This window comes from Bacillus rossius, chromosome 1, assembly GCF_032445375.1.
Source record: "Bacillus rossius redtenbacheri isolate Brsri chromosome 1, Brsri_v3, whole genome shotgun sequence".
NCBI lineage: Eukaryota > Metazoa > Arthropoda > Insecta > Phasmatodea > Bacillidae > Bacillus > Bacillus rossius.
Window position 1 is genome coordinate 211,518,303 of NC_086330.1, and position 17,920 is coordinate 211,536,222.

Here is a 17,920-nt window from a genome sequence, read left to right on the forward strand (position 1 = left end):
GTCGTCGTCTTCGCCTCCCCCCGCCGGGACGTGTCCCCCTGAGAGCAATCTTCGCTTCGACTTCTTGCCTGATGGCATGGCTCCTTCGCGGCGCCCGGATGCAGGCCCCCTGTTGAGGTGCCCTGTTGAGCGCCGGCAGTCTCCAGTTTGAACGCCTTCGCGCTCCTGTGAGCGCTCGGATGCTCCAGAGCCCATCAGAGGTGATCCCTCATCTACGACGATTGCCGCTCTGGATTGCCTGCCTCGGCACTTCGGTCTACGGCGGGTTCCGCTGGAGTCCCACCTAGGCCTGGGTGGTTGAGACTCGCGGATTCCCTGCACCAAGCGACACTGATGGCGTCTTCTGCCCCGCTTCTGGACTCGTCAACGTTTCGGCTCGAGCTGCGAGCCGCTAAAGATTTCTTCATGCTGGTGTTCCAGCATCCATGTTTTTGCAGCTTGCGTGGCTTCGCATTGTTCTTCGACTTCGTGATCTTATGCTCTCAGGGTAGGGCCACTTAAGGGGGGGGGGGTTGCAGCAGTTGCCGCCTCCCGGGCTAGCAGAGCGCTCCCTTCCCCTCCATCCTTTCCCCCTCTCCACCTTGCCCCAGCCTTCCCCTCCGCACTTCCCCTCCTTTCCCGAGGCTTCCCGTCTTCCCTTCTCCTCGTTTCTCGAACCTTCCCCTCCGCCGCTTTTCTCTATTGTTCTCGAAAGACAGTTCGCCTTTATATAAGGCCGCGAGTTTGCTTAGGCCGGCACTGTCTTCAGTCACTCTCGCTCGTAGGCAGTCCGCTGGGAGGAGGCCGCGCTACTTATGCTCATGGTTGATTAGTTATGTTAGAAGCTTCGCTTTAAATCCACAATGGATCTCTGCCTTGTAATTTCCGCGTGCATTAATGGTCTGTTTACTTCTTTCTTACGAGCCTTCTGCTCTTGATTGAGTGGTCTAGATGGGTCTTGTACCTAATTTTGTTGGATGTTCCATTTATCACCGACCTTAATTTACATGAGTGTTTGCTTGATTATTTGTTTTGCGCATTGGGCTTCCTCCCTGTCGTAATATTTTTTGATTTAATGTCTTTTAGCTGGGGTTCGCGATTCCCATTTAAATTTGCCATGAAAACTTATGTTGCGTGTAAACTTAATGTATAATTTAAAGCCTTAATATTTATACTTAATTGCTTGATAACGAATTTGCTCTGCGTGAGACTTTTATACGACTTTTGTCTGCTTGCTAAGGTCTTTTAAATGTACATTAATTAAAAGAATTTTCCTTATGCGCAGTACTTAAATACGTGTTACGTCAGGCGCATTTTCATTGCGCAAATTGTTCATGATGCTCTCTTTTCAACCATCTGTTTTATACTCATGTTTGTAAAAACCATAACGATTAATGGGTATTGTCTGCACATTTGTTATATCTATTTGTACCTTAATATATTATCATTTTTGTTTAATGAATAAAATATATTTTTTTCTACTTTCATTTTTTTTCTAATATAACAACATTTTTACAACTGCTGTTGTATCATACTGGAATGGTACACCATTGGTTCCCACTTAACCAGTTGAAGTTACATCGATCCCACTTACACCCAGCTTCAAGGTAATTCCTCTTGCAAATGTAATAATGTTTGGCCGATGATACACATGATAAGATGTCGGAGTCATTGATAATCGAGACTTCAAGCGACTTCATAACAAATCAGGAACATTATGGTAATAAGGAAGAATATACTAAAATACATTAAGTAATCAAATCAACTAGAAACATTTTAATAGATGTTCTTGTCTTCTGGGTTCTAGCCGCGTCACAATGGAAGTTCTTTCCGACGTTTCGGAGTGCGTTGCAGCCTCCATCTTCAGGGCAGCAGCAGAAGTCGCTTCTTACCTACTGTTACTCTCAGTAACCTACTACCTACTGTTCGTCAGTAACCTATTACTTACTGTTGCTGTCAGTAGGTAAGAAACGACTGCTTCTGCTTCCCTAAAGATAGAGGCTGCAATGCACTCCGCAACGCCGAAATAACTTCCAATGTAACGCGGCTAGAACCCAAAGGCAAAGCAATGACCGCGAAAGCGCGCTATATTTATTTTAAAGTGTTGTTTGATAATGTTAATATCTTTAACAGTTAAAATTGCCATTCTGTAATGGTTTTATAATTTACTGTTTCATGTTTATCTCTCAACAAATAAAATAAAGGGTAATAATATAAGTTTACAAAATAAGTATAATTGATTTTATTTTATTTGGTTTAATACAAAAGTGTCTGGTATTTTAATAAATGTTAATGATATATTTTTTTACAAACATTATTTAACACAGATAATTTGCACAACTATAGATTGTGTTATTGTTATGTAAAGTGTATGGTTTGAATATTGTGCACAAAGTTTTTTTTTACTAGTTATGGATTTTATTAAATAGTTTAGTCAACAAAATTGTATATCTATTTATATGCATTTTTTTACTTTCACAACTGTGTAGGCGATTTTTAAGTATATCTGTAAGCGAAGTGTTGTACCCGTTTCTATTATCAAAGGTCTGCAAATGTATTAAATCTAAATAATATGTTATGAAACAAATGTTTTGACATTTTTTATTTTGAATATAATTTTTAAATTTTATGTGATTATTTTTCATTTATCACTTCATCATGCATTACAGATACCTTATGGAAAGCTTTGAATGATTCACAGATTTATTTTTTGTGCTGCAGTAACTAAAGATGATACAGAAAACTACAATCTGGTGCAGGGAATAGAATCATTGGGACCTTCCCCCTCCCCCCTTTTCCTTCACGTTCAACCTCAACCACTTTACCCAAGCCATTGTAAGACCTTTTAAACCCCCCCCCCCCCCCCTTCCCCGGTAATCCCAGACCTCCCGCTGATTTTACAGCTCATCCTCGCCTGCCTTGCTCCCCACTGACTTTCTCAACCTTCTTCCCACCACGTCACGTACGAAGACTACCGAAAAGGCAGAGCAGAAATATTTTCCCTATGATGAATCCTCTTAACAAAAAAAAATTAAGAGTTCCAGTTAAGTAATTCATTATTTAAAATTCACTGACTTTGCTCTTTGTTTGGCAAAATTTATCTACCAGTTGCAGAAGTACAAAATTATTGTACTCAAAATTGTCGATTTAAGGGAAATTTATTAATTTTTTTAAAGCACAATTTTAAAAAAAATATTTATTTTTTTAAAATTGGAAGCGTTTATTGGACATGCATGCACACACACAAAAAATTATACAATTTCAGGTAGCTACGTTTTTCTGTTATAATGGAAGTTACATCACTTCTCGCATAACTTCTTCTCCAGGGCTATTACTGACTCTTAACAAAATAACACAGATTGAAGAAGTAAAATATTAAACATGTATAAAAGTTATAGTTAAAATAATCTCTTCGTTAAGGTAATAAACATATTTGAATTAATGAGTGCAAATAAAAGTAAATTTATCAATTAAATTGTAGATTTCATTTCACTCCTTCTTTGTATCCATACAAAATAGTGATAATTCAATAAATATGATTACATTTTATTCATAAAATTATGCAATCATTTCATCAATGTTTTGTATTACATTGTCACGTTAAACTATCGTCCGTAAAACGACTTTACAGACAACCAATTTTTATTGAATTATCACTATTTGGTATGGATACAAAGAAGGAGTGAAATTAAATCTACAATTTAATTGATAAATTTAATTTTATTTGTACTCATTAATTCAAATATGTTTATTACCTTAACGAAGAGATTATTTTAACTATAACTTTTATACATGTTTGCTATTTAACTTCTTCCAATCTATGTTATTCTGTTAAGGATAGGACGATGATAGGAAACGTAGGAAACGAATGGGAGTGTTTCAAGTTTAATGTGCCTCGAAAAAGTCAAATCTATGGTTGTTCCAATCGAGTGGAAGAGAGATATTTGCGAAACGGACTCTGCAGCAATGCTAGGAGGAACTGGTTAGCAAAGAGCAATGGCAATGTTACATTGAAATCCATTAAAACAGAATTACGCCACGGACACGGTCGCAATGCTAGGAGGTTCAGGTTAGCAAAGAGCAATATAAAATGAGCGTAACGGGACACAGCGAAACGGGACAATGTGCGTAACGGGACCCTTTTTCGTGAGTGCAGCCGGCGTTCATCGATTTATTAGACGTCACGTCAAAAATATTAAAACACAACTTCTCTATATTTTTCACTAAAAAAGAATATAAATTAAAATCGTACTGTTCAAATAGTTTTCGTTATAATATTTTTCCATGCAGAAATTGCTTTAATATACAGGTAGGGATACTGCGAAGTATTTGTTTCCTTAAAATTAAAAATATTAGAGTGTATACAACGGGGTTTGAATTGTGTGGATAAACTCATTAAATTGGTAATGAAAATTAAGTTTTTGTTAAAGTATTTTTAAAAATTAATAAGTTAACAAAGGTAAAACATAGCAACGTTTATATTCATATGTAACACAAAATGTTAGCAAAACACTCCATTTTATACGTGTTACTTAGTTATCACTATTGTATAAATAATCGGCCCTCTTCAATTTTAAATTGTGCTTTAGTTTTCTTAGTGTTACTTCACTGAGATCACTCTATGTTTATCCATTTACTCTCAGATTATGAATGTTATTGGCATAGTATTAACCATAAAATATGTGTAACAATGATATTCACAGGTTGCGTTAAACAACCACCATTATATTATTTTTTGAATTGCAATGTATTTGAAGTTTTAGTTTGTATTCTAAGTTATTTTGAAGACATTGTTAATATAATTATTAAAATAATATGTTATAACGTAAACACGAATTCGGAATCGGTGGCGTGGCGTGAAAACACTGTATCCATAATGTGACATTAGAACGCCCCCTTCCCTTCCAGCATACAAGGGAGCGTCCCCCTTGCATCTGCTAAGCCGGCAACTGCCTAGCGTGACCTTCACTACAAATGAATACACTACCTACTCATTACTATTTCCACGTGCGTACCCAAGTTGCTACAGGAGGTTGGTGATCCCCTCCATACTTTCGAACAAACATCTACACTATTTTAGTCACACCTTATAACCGCACACTTCGAGCTAATCAAGTGATAGGGTAGCAGTATCACTTATCGGAAGCGTCGTCCCCGGTGTCGCAGCCACAACCCACCGAGCGAAGCGTGAAGACACGGCGACGGCACTGCGACCTTCACATTCCCATGACGAGGAGGCGGGGAGACCTTTCCCTTCGCCGAGTATGGAGATATAGCCCGTCCCACTCTTAGATTAAAGTACACGGCTTATGGCGCGCGCTGTTGCCAAATCTCTAACACATTACGAATTTCAGGAGATGCGTGTATTTGTAATTTGGATCGAACAAGAAGCATTTTAAGAAATCATATCGTAATTTATAATATTTTATACTATTACACATATAAAATTGTAATAATACCACTTTTATGTAAATTTCAAATAAAAACTACCTATTGTAGACGAAAATTTCTTATAGTTTGCTTTTCTGTTCTAAAAACCCCATATATATATATATATATATATATATATATATATATATATATATATATATATAAATATATCACATTTTCATGGGCCCGATAAATGCCGTATTTTTGGACAAGTCATGTCCAAAATGATAAATAAAATACGGTAATGGAAATTCTCGGTCGAGTAAGTTATGGGAAAAATCCGAACAATTGGTTCGAAATGGGGAAGATTTTTTGAAAAACAGAAAAATCGCAACAACTCCCATAATATGAATAATATCGAATCCGTTTTAACGTATGATGACTCGGATTACCTAATGCCGAAAAATGTTTTCTAAATACATTTTTGATACGACCAGCCAAAACTGCATGGGTTCGAAAAAAATTTTCACCGGACAAAAAAACGTAACTGCCTTAGTAGACACCTTATCAAATCTGTTTAAATTATTTGTAATAATATCATAGTTATTTTCCAAAACTTTGTCTAAAACAATGTTTGATAAGATGCTTGGTGTTGAGAAGGATAGAAAAGTAATTCAAAATTTTGTACCATGATCGCTATTGAATTCCTTCGTAGTTATTTCATACATTTTACATATTATGTTCAAGAATCGAATATAATATTTTTTGTTGACTAAGGAAGCCATGTATTTGAAATTGCTTGTAGGACAGAACCCCACTTATCTAAACACACGACCCTGTTTCCTCTTACGACGGCAGCGCGCGCTCTTGTACTGATAAGACACATCTTTAACAGCTATTTCCACGGAAACTGTAGAAGCAATTGTGATGGGGCTGCTTTTAAAAACTAATTCAATTCATTGTGAACATTTTTCTCGCTTTCGTCCCCCAAATATCTTTAATAGAAAAATTTTTTTCCGCGGGTCAACTTTTTGATGTCAGTTCGTGAGAAAATGCATTTCAATATATTAAAAAAATTATTTAAGTGAAACCTGTACAGTTTTTGTCTTAACATTTGTTCGGTGGCGTCCTAAGGCATTAATTTATTAATAAAAAAATCTGAATGAAATACACATGTAGGTTTTCTTTTTTTGATGTGAAACATATCGGAATACTTCAAAACAGTTCGCAGCGAATAAGTTATGTTTTTTAATTTTTTCGGACACTTAAAATATTGTTAAGTATTCAAAATAAGCATTGCCTGATGCGTATTTTGATTCTATACAATCTGAAAAAAAGCTTGGTCCAAAAATTAAAATTTTAAATTTCGTTTGATATTTGGCAACAACGCACGAAGAAACAAGGACAGTGCTAACGGCAATCGGCGTGTGTTAGAGAGAGAGAGAATGCGCCCATTTACTTCCACACTGCAATCTAAGAGTGGGATGCTCTATAGTCTTGGACACGGCCTCCCTGCTCTCTTTGTAAGTGCTTATACAGGAAAGTGACTGCGAGTTTAAGGTTATAAATACGTCACTGAGCGGGCACAAAATTGATTTCCTCTATTTAAACAAATACGAGGTTATGAATGAGTGATTGTGGTGTTACCAAAGTTTGTAACTCTTGTTTTGACACACACACACACACACATATATATATATATATATATATATATATGATATATATAGAAGTTTTACTGTACATGTTTTAATAAAGTAAAAAAAAAATGCCAGTGTCCTAAGTCCGGTATGAAATCTCAATTTATATTGGCCAAGCGAAAGTGTTACGCGTTTGTAGGCACCATGTATGTCAGCCACAAACATTCCCTACTGCACAACGTTGTTTGAATGTTAATTAATTCAATGGTAAATGCACTGGATTCGATTGCATAGAAAATAAGTGAGCGGGAAATCTACTGCAGTAACTCTCCAGTCCGCTGAAAGCCCTGTATGCAGGGGAAGCTTTATACCACGCGCGTCACTCAGCAGTTTGCCCGCTGCGGTAATCTGGCACCCGCTATCTCGCGGCCGTGGTGTAAACTGTCTGCGCACGCGCGCGCCTGCAGCATCAGCGCTCCACGCGGCTATCTGGCAAGACGAGAATCGCGCAGATAGCGTGAGGCGTGTGCTGCTTGTGGCTGCACCCTCTCTCCCCCACCAGTGGCGTAGCGTGCCATCTCGGCGCCTGGGGCGGGAGACCCATTTTGCCGCCCCCATTCTATAGGTGCTTAATTAAAATTAAATTTCACATGCAATGAGATACCTTTTATTGAAGTTAAAATAGGATGAGCGGTTTTACAAGCGGATTCTACGGGCCTTATGAGCAGCGAAGTCAGAAATAACTTTGTCAAAATCAATATTAGCAGCCAATTCTTGTTCAATCGACAATATAGCCAAGTTTGATAGTCTAACGGAGCTCATAGAAGACCTGAGGTAATTTTTTATTAGCTTCAACTTCGAAAAAATTCTCTCACAACTTGCAACACTAATCGCCAAAGTCAAATATATACGAATCAAGATGACTATATTTGGAACCGAAATTCCGAGATTCAGTTTTTGAATGAACTGGAGGAGCTCCAGTGGTCCTTTACCACTTATATCTTCCTCTGATTCAGAACAGGCAACAACAACAAACTGCTGAAGACGCTTCCGCTCCATCTGAAACTCGTCCTTGTCGATGTCTTCTAATACATGGGAAAGATCACATTTGAACTTGCTGTCCAAAAGTTTCGCTGGCTGACTTGTCCGATATTTCTTGAATTTGCTGGAATCGAGTCGTCATTTCTTGAATGATCTTGTCGAATGATGCGATAATCTCTCGACGGATTTCCTGTTCGTGAGACAAAGCTGCATCTTCAGAAGATTCATCGCCATGCATGCGTTTTTTCCTGCGAATTCTTCTCGTTTTGAGTTCGATTCCGAGTTTTTCGCAGAGAGTCTTAGCAAAGTCAATTGCTTCTTGCACGAAACGGTCTCTACTTTCCACTAAGAGGGTTTTCAAAGCGCAGAGTTTCTGAGCACACTTATCCACACTTAGTCCTCGTTGCTGCAGGTAAATCTGTGCGTCATCTACTTCAGGTAGCACTGCAGCCCAAAAGCCAAGAAAAGTTAGGAAGTTAAATTACTGCATGGCTGTCAGGAGAAGAATGGCTCCCGATCTTGTTTCGGAAGTTTGAGATGAATCTGTTAATTGTTCCAGTACCTCAAGAACTACCTCAAACTTATTTTTAAGCATCTTGACAGCTACATGTCGAGCGCTCCAGCGCGTTTCAGTGACTCGTTTTACTGCTTGACCTGTGACGGCAACCAAAGCGTTCCATCGAACAGTTGATGCGGAAAAGAAGGCAAACAGCTTCTCCAGAGGTCCAAAAAACGTCACGGAATCCACTGATTCAGAAGCAGCGTGTACCCCAGCCAATTTTAGTGAGTGGTTTGTGCATGCAACGAATATAGCTTTCGGATTCAGTGCTTTAATCCGGGCTTGAACTCCATTGTGGATCCCTGAAATTGTGTCAGCATTGTCATAAGCCTGTCCTCTCAGATTCTGTATGTCCAGTCCGTCTGATGTTATCTTCGCGATTATATCGTTGCTGAGATCTTCTGCATTTTTTCCTTTTGGTTCGAAGAAGTCAATGAAAGATTCTACCACGGCGACTTTTTCTCCTTCGATATGTATGTATCGCAGAACTTGGCTCATTTGGTCATTGTGGGAGATGTCTGGTGTACTGTCGAAGATTACGTAATAATATTTAGCTTCTTGAATATGACGGATGATGGTGGATCGAACTTGCTGTCCCAGTAAGTTTATAAATTCATTCTGGGTTTCTGGAGATAGATACGAAACTGAGACTCTTGCTCCCAGCTTTATCTTTGTCAGGTGTTCCATTAGAAGAGGGTCGTATTTAGCTAGGAGGTGCACTAACTCCAGAAAGTTCCCGCGATTGCCACTATCATCTCCTCGAATGTCTTCTCGATGTCCTCTGAAGGCCAGATTCTGTTTGGCTAAGAACTGGATAATATTCAGCAACCTGTACAGTACATCCCTCCACTTCTTCTACTCACTTTCGAAAACTTCTTGTTGTTTCTGATCGATGGTTGCTTTACAGTTCAGGTGAACTTCAAACTCCTTCCATTTCAAGAAGCTCTGTTCATGGCCCAGGCTATTTTCATGGTCTCCTATTCTTGGATTTAGCTTCCACCATTTGTTGAATCCTTCTTCAGATGCGAAGTTAGAGCCGGAATTGCCAAACAGCTTGCAAGAAAAACAATACAAGGATTGCTTCAAAGGCGAGTACACCATCCATGTTCGGAGAACCTTTTCACCTTTAGATAATGGTTTGTAGAACCACTCTTTGGTTACTTTTACCGCCTTTCGTTGAAGTCCCTGAGCGAACAACATCGGCAAATTTGGAATCGATGTGCTGTACTGAGTCAGATCCGCGACGTACTAGAAGCGTTCTTACTTCGTCGGTCATAGGAGAAGGCCAGCAACCTACATCGTCGAGATTCACATCTTTGATTTCGGCAGGAGCAGAAGGTACGATTTCAATTATGTCTTCTTTGGCAACATTCACTTTTTCTGCAGGCTTATGACTAGATGCTTGAGGTACTTTTGATGAGTCGACTTGGTCTTGACCCTGCTCTGTGGTGGGACCAGAACTACTTCCAACTGCGACGGCAGGTACGTCTTCTTCTTGTACCTGTAAAATAAGTTATGTATTCCCATGAATATTGGCCGGAGGACACGTTCGAATTTCAAATAAGTATTTTATCTATCACAAAACAAAAGTGGTTTTGGTGACGGCGCGGTTTGCCGGGCTTATAGGAAAATTTACAAACAAAATTGATTTTGTATGGCAGCAACCTTTTTTAGAGTTTCCCGGTAAAAACTGACTGAGTAAGCCATGTTATAGATGTTATTAAAATATAAAATGACGAGAAATTTGAGAAAAATCGTTGGTGCCATTTTTGAGCTAAATGAAAAATTATGTTTTCTTTGTATGACAGGTACCATAAATAATCAAGTTATCCAAAAACAAAAAAAATATATATTTATATATTCCTAGACTACTACTAGATTTATAAAACATCTCCTATTGAAGTTTTAAATTCAAGTAGCAGGACAAAATTCAGTCGTAAACTTAAAAAGATGTACCTTAACTCAATGTAATTTATGTTAATATACTCCATACTATTTAAACAATAATCAATGTTCAAACAGCTATTAGAGCAATTTTAAGTGAATAAGATTTAATGAACGAGTGTGACTCCGTACTCGCAGACAAACCTAGGTGAATAGGTTTTGCGAGACTAATGTAAGAAATTTTTGTAACTTTTGTAAACAATAAATAAATAATAATAAATAACTGGGGTAATTCTAGGCCATGCATGATTCTAGATGGAGGAATCATATACCTACTTACACTGGAATCACTTCCGCTGCTGCAGGATGCCACCGAAGACGTTAACGTGGCTTTCGAACCAGAACTGGAACTAAAATATTTCAGTAATGCACCTTGAGACTTCTTCGCATCTGCTTCTTTCTTAGCCTTTTTTTTTTTTTTTTTTTGCGGAATTCCGCACCGCTTGCTTTGACTCTTTTCATTTTCATTAACTAGTTCAAAGATTGGGTAAAGTTCTAAATGTTTAGTTTTAGAAGATTCAACAGTATTTAAAAGATCGAAACACAATCAAAATGACTTTCGTTCCGTATCCGAAACCCTCGCGAAACAAACATACGGTAAAGCGTGATTGCGTAACGGTACTTCACGATGCACTAAAACAAACAAAGATCAGTACTGTAGCATGTGTGCTACAGCTGCTACCTTTGATAATGTTTATGTTGGCAGAAATGGTTAACGTATTTTATTAATCTTTCGGATGCCCTGGTAATACGAGAAATTTTGGATTTAAGTTTGTTATATGTTGTTTTAAAAAAGAAATTTGTAATTCTTGTTTAGTCTTATTATTTTAAAGTTTAAGATTTTAAGTTATTAAATTGGTCTGGAAAGTTCGAGGACAATACCGAATATGTTGGTAATCGCTGCGCTAGACGGCGCGCGAGCAGAACAGCTGATTGTGTGACGTCAGGTGAGACGGGCGAGCGGAGTCGCCTGGTAGGCCCAGGCGGGCGCGCACGTGAAGTAAAACGCGGGTTGGCCATGGTGATGGTTCCACATCGAAGTAACTGTATACGTGTGTTCCTTTTTGAATATGAACGGGGTTTATTTATATAATTAAGAACGCTTTGGTACGATGAACGCGAGTGGTTGGTGAGGCGTGTGTGAATATCGCGAGGATTTTCCAAGGATGAATTATGTGCGCCGAAATAAACTCCAAGACGGTATGGCGAAGAATTCGTCATATCCGTACAATTACCTGCAGCTACGGTAACGTATAATGGCAAGGGTTTGCCATTAAAAACACTCGTGAGCAAACGAGTGTATTTGGTGACCAGACATCACGACGTCAAAAAGCAAGTAAGTGCCAGCCGTGCCACTGCCCCGTTGACCCCTTTGACCCCTGGTGCGAAACTATAATTTGTGGATTTTTGGGATTTAAATTAACGGACTAATAAAACTGAAACTGGGATTTTACGTTCAGCGTGTTTCACCCAATCCCTGCCAGACCTAGAAGAAAAAAGGCGTCGACCGTTAGAAAATGACTTAACTGAGAAGGGCTTGTAAACCCATAATTTGTAATTTGCTAAATTTTTGGTATATTTATTTGCATGTTAAGGTGTGTCAATTTTTTGCTAGATTTCGCCTATGTTAATTGGTATTTACAGCGGTGATACGCCCGGTGCGTATCTATATTTGTATTTGTATTTGTATTAATATGTTCTTATATATTTTTAATGCCTTTTTATTATTATATAGCTATTTTTTTATAAGTAGTAATAGGGTATGTATTTTATGATGGATGCGCCGATTTGTGATGAAACGATTTTATTATATATATATATATATATATATATATATATATATATATATATATATATTAAATATTGTCATATAAATTTTGCGTCTTTTTAACTTGCAGCCTCCTCTCACTGTTCGCAACCTTATTAGTATTTTTTAAGCGTGCTATTAGTTTGGGTTTTAATATTTTTTTGGGTTTACCTGCGCTCGCGGTACGGGGCAATATAGGAGTTTTACTGTGTCCCGGTTTGCGGAAGTTGTTGGTTTGCCCTGGGTTAAGGTCAAACTTTACAGTACAATGCGTAGTACTAAATTCAATGAGTGCGAAAGAGAGGCATCGACACGGGCCGACGCGTGAAACAAAAGATTTTGTATGAGTAATGAACATAATAAAGAGTGCCGCTCAACTCGGCTCACGCACGCCGGGCGGCGCGGCGTGATGCGATGTTGCCGTTCGTATGTAAACAAACAAACGTTATAAAGAGCTCTGTCAGTGATTTCGCAGTTTTTCTTTTAAATTAATATTAAAAAATAGTTGGTGCGCAAAATGTTAGATAAAAATGGAACATTATAGTGTGTCTGACACATGTAATGAATGAATCATAGATCAGATCTCAACCCGCTTCACCGGCGACCCGCCTCCGCGGGCTGCCGCCCGGGGCGGGCCGCCCCCTCCGCCCCACCCACGCTACGCCACTGTGCTGAGTGGTTATCCTTGCTATATGTTATAATCTTATTCAGTTTTATTTAATTCTTATAGACTACTGGAATATCTTATGCTTCATTCCGGTTGGTTCATGTCATCTTTTGGCTCTGCGGCTGGGGCCAGTCCGCTGTTTATTCGTGAGTGGATTATCAGGGAGATTCTTCGGGATTCATCACGGGTATTCGCATATCATTTTGTTGACTTGTTTCTTTGCATGAATTGTAATGTTTAAGCTTATTTAAAATTTAATATTAGTTGAAAATAACAATTGTCACAAATAATTTTAATAGTAGCTGCGGTAATAAACACATTATTAAAACACTTTAGTTTTTTCCCTAAAATACACGTTTTTAGCAGGTTAATTAATCAAACATTTAACACAGAAAACTTCATTAAGTGTAGGTCTGAAAAACGCAGGCTTGGAAGCTCAGAAGAGACACGAATCCACGCTGATTCTACCCAAGTGCGTAAAAAACATTTGTCTTACAGAATTTTGATGTGTAACTTCTTAGCTCTTGGAATACGGCGTTTTGGGAGAGTAATTTCGTAAATGCGACGGAAGTCAAGGGACGGAAATGTGTAACAACCACGGTGCTGCAATCTGTGAAGTATGGTGGCAACCAAAGTTCATAAAAAAAAAAGGAAAACCTTAAAGTATTAACTGTTTAATGAATTTTTTCAAGACGGGCAGCATTAAAAAAATCCTTGTCTAAAATCAGTTGAAAAGCCGGGGTTTACTATTTTTACAAGAGTTTTTTATTTTATCGGAGCCGTTTCATTGTGTAGTTTAAATTTCGGTCTGCTAATATAATGATTTGACAGTCGACGTAGCTGCTCTGACAGCGAATATAGCGGTGGATGCGGAAACTATTTGTGATTTACGACCAGGAATGTAGTTCATAAATCAATTTGCGTATATTTATCATTGGTGGCATAATTTAAAAGAATTTTATGTTAAATTTTGTGTCCGCGGCGCGAATTTCGTGTTATAAGGGTTTTTTTCAAAATGAGGTCACATGAATTTGCTCGTTACCGAGTTTGTTGTTATACACATCACTGGCAAATACTGAAGGACTCGCTCAAGTGTTTTTTAATGACCAGCTGACTTCATGCCACCCCTCTATTGAAAACCAACACGCTTTTTAATAACACAGTGTAAGGTACTCATTTTATGTTAAAGGCACGTGAAGAAACGGCATTCGCTTCTGTTCTGAACGGGAGGCCTCGCACTGAATCACTCCCAGTGAGCCATTTCGGGTCTAAACCCAAGACTGCCAGGTTACCTATAACACTACCGGACGAATTATGTTTAAATAAACACCAACAACACGACTTTGATTTGTCTTGAATGAGTCATGTCAGCGGACATGTGCTTCGCTCGGAATTACCATGTAACCCTTATTGTATATTTTGTGTACAATTATTTTTTCATGCGGTAAATAAGAGATGCGGAGCGCTGCAGGAAGTCCAGACTTTCTGCACGGACTGTAATGTCACGGGCCACTCCGGGGCTCACCGGCTGGCGAGAACAAACTGAAGCGCGTTGGTTTGGTCCGATAATAATACAAGCTGATTTAAATAAGCACTTCTTAATATGATTTTATAATTATAATTACAACTAGAATTTTACTTTATTCTTGAATTATTTTGTGGTTTTAATCGACATCAGATCGAGCGTAGAAACGTTTAAAAAACATATTTTTATGGTCTGTAATAATAGTTTGTTTTTGTATGGATAAAATGAGGAAATCTGATGTTTCCTTTCGGAACCGTTTAATAAAAACTATACTGTAAGAGCGAAAGTAAATTCTAGTACCTATGCTTTAATATATTCAAGATGATTTTAAATATTTGGATGGATAAAATAAAATACAAAATGTGGTAGAAAGATTTTTACTTACTTTTTATGAGAATGGTATAAAGGCCCTATAAAGTAAACCTGCTAATTGGTTAAGTGGTTAGAATTGCTGTTTGCTAAGCTATCTGTTCACTGTTGTGTAATCTATTATATCGGGTTTAAAAAAAGATAGTAAAAATTTATTTCAAAGTTAAATATAAACAACATTGAGATTGAATCACTCCTTACTAAACGAGAAAATACTTTAAATGTTAATTCCGATAGTTTGTTATGTATTCATATGCAGAAATAAGCAACTAAACTCTTAATAATAATAGTAGTATATAAGTAGTATAAATTTGGGGCTCCGGCGCCTGGGTTCTAGGTGCAGAGAGGGAAACGATGTCCGCCATATTGGATTGTGACATCAGACGGCCATCTTTAATGACCTTGAACGTAATCTTGACCTTTGACCTTGATCTTCAAAATTTACTAAAAACTTCAAAATACTTCAAATGTTCCAAAAATTCGCAAACATTCACCAAAATTTCCAGATCATAGGAAACAATTCTGCTAAAAAAAAACTCAAAAAAATGTGCAAAATAAAAATTTCTTAATTTATAGAAAAAATTTCTTGTTTCCAGAGAAAATTTCCCGTTTTAGTCTTCAAACATACAAGTGGCTTGAAAGGTTATTATCCACAAGGTGCCATAAAGCACTCAGCTCATTCATGACCGTGACAATCAGGATGCCATAGTCGCCAATTTTAATTGTAAAGTAACTTTTGGAATTTTAGTTACGGTTACATCTTGAATTTCAATATCTTTTTTAAATAAAAATAAATAAATATATAAAAAAAGGCATTTTTTTAAATAGTCTACTATAATTAAAATCACAATTATTAATTATGTTCTAAAAGAAATACTGTATGTAAAACAATTAAATATACATATAAAAAATAAACAAGCACTTACATTAATTGAGTTTTCAAATCGATCCCGGTGAGAGCTAAAAAAAAAGAAGACGAATTCTTCCTCCACGAAGAACACCAACAGACTGACCTCCCACCATTAATGCCTATGTATTAATTGCCCCAGCCAATATAACATCACGTCCGCAATCTTCTTATCGTCTGATGGAGGTCACCATCTTGGATCCGACGTATTGTTTTCGTCTGCTAGTGTGAGTTACCGCCATGTTAGTTTAATTTTTACCCGCTAAGGTACAGTAATAATTTATTTCCAGGACATCCGCCATTTTGTCGGCCACCTTGGCTACCATCTAAACATCCCTATTTATTAAGCTAGAAATTCGGGATTATATTAAAAAAATTCATCAAAATATCACTTGTTAAAAAAAATTTATTCCAACGATTATAGACCGTGGTTAGATCCATGATCAATACAAAAAGTAATATTTCATTATAATTACTTAAATAATTATTAGATGCGAAGAAAACATACGATAGTTTCAATAAAAAATTATTACATAAATTCTACTGTAATACGGGAACACTTGTAAAAGTTATCAAACTAATAAGCATTTAGTTCTGCCCGTGACATTACAGTCCGTGCAGAAAGTCTGGACTTCCTGCAGCGCTCCGCATCTCTTATTTACCGCATGAAAAAATAATTGTACACAAAATATACATTAAGGGTTACATGGTAATTCCGAGCGAAGCACATGTCCGCTGACATGACTCATTCAAGACAAATCAAAGTCGTGTTGTTGGTGTTTATTTAAACATAATTCGTCCGGTAGTGTTATAGGTAACCTGGCAGTCTTGGGTTTAGACCCGAAATGGCTCACTGGGTGTGATTCAGTGCGAGGCCTCCCGTTCAGAACAGAAGCGAATGCCGTTTCTTCACGTGCCTTTAACATAAAATGAGTACCTTACACTGTGTTATTAAAAAGCGTGTTGGTTTTCAATAGAGGGGTGGCATGAAGTCAGCTGGTCATTAAAAAACACTTGAGCGAGTCCTTCAGTATTTGCCAGTGATGTGTATAACAACAAACTCGGTAACGAGCAAATTCATGTGACCTCATTTTGAAAAAAACCCTTATAATACGAAATTCGCGCCGCGGACACAAAATTTAACATAAAATTCTTTTAAATTATGCCACCAATGATAAATATACGCAAATTGATTTATGAACTACATTCCTGGTCGCGAATCACAAATAGTTTCCGCATCCACCGCTATATTCGCTGTCAGAGCAGCTACGTCGACTGTCAAATCATTATATTAGCAGACCGAAATTTAAACTACACAATGAAACGGCTCCGATAAAATAAAAAACTCTTGTAAAAATAGTAAACCCCGGCTTTTCAACTGATTTTAGACAAGGATTTTTTTAATGCTGCCCGTCTTGAAAAAATTCATTAAACAGTTAATACTTTAAGGTTTTCCTTTTTTTTATGAACTTTGGTTGCCACCATACTTCACAGATTGCAGCACCGTGGTTGTTACACATTTCCGTCCCTTGACTTCCGTCGCATTTACGAAATTACTCTCCCAAAACGCCGTATTCCAAGAGCTAAGAAGTTACACATCAAAATTCTGTAAGACAAATGTTTTTTACGCACTTGGGTAGAATCAGCGTGGATTCGTGTCTCTTCTGAGCTTCCAAGCCTGCGTTTTTCAGACCTACACTTAATGAAGTTTTCTGTGTTAAATGTTTGATTAATTAACCTGCTAAAAACGTGTATTTTAGGGAAAAAACTAAAGTGTTTTAATAATGTGTTTATTACCGCAGCTACTATTAAAATTATTTGTGACAATTGTTATTTTCAACTAATATTAAATTTTAAATAAGCTTAAACATTACAATTCATGCAAAGAAACAAGTCAACAAAATGATATGCGAATACCCGTGATGAATCCCGAAGAATCTCCCTGATAATCCACTCACGAATAAACAGCGGACTGGCCCCAGCCGCAGAGCCAAGAGATGACATGAACCAACCGGAATGAAGCGTAAGATATTCCAGTAGTCTATAAGAATTAAATAAAACTGAATAAGATTATAACATATAGCAAGGACAACCACTCAGCAGTCAACAAACTGT

At 37.5% G+C, this 17,920-nt stretch overlaps 1 protein-coding gene across 1 annotated transcript in view; it reads right to left on the bottom strand.

Moving 5' to 3' along the window:
- The window catches only part of LOC134527267 (peroxisome biogenesis factor 2), a 386,335-nt gene extending 370,490 nt beyond the window's left edge, over positions 1-15,845 (bottom strand). The window contains exon 1 of the mRNA XM_063359796.1: positions 15,825-15,845. The gene's annotated coding sequence lies outside the window, so the exon portion shown is untranslated. The remainder of the gene's footprint in view (positions 1-15,824) is intronic.
- Between the last annotated feature and the right edge of the window lie 2,075 nt (positions 15,846-17,920).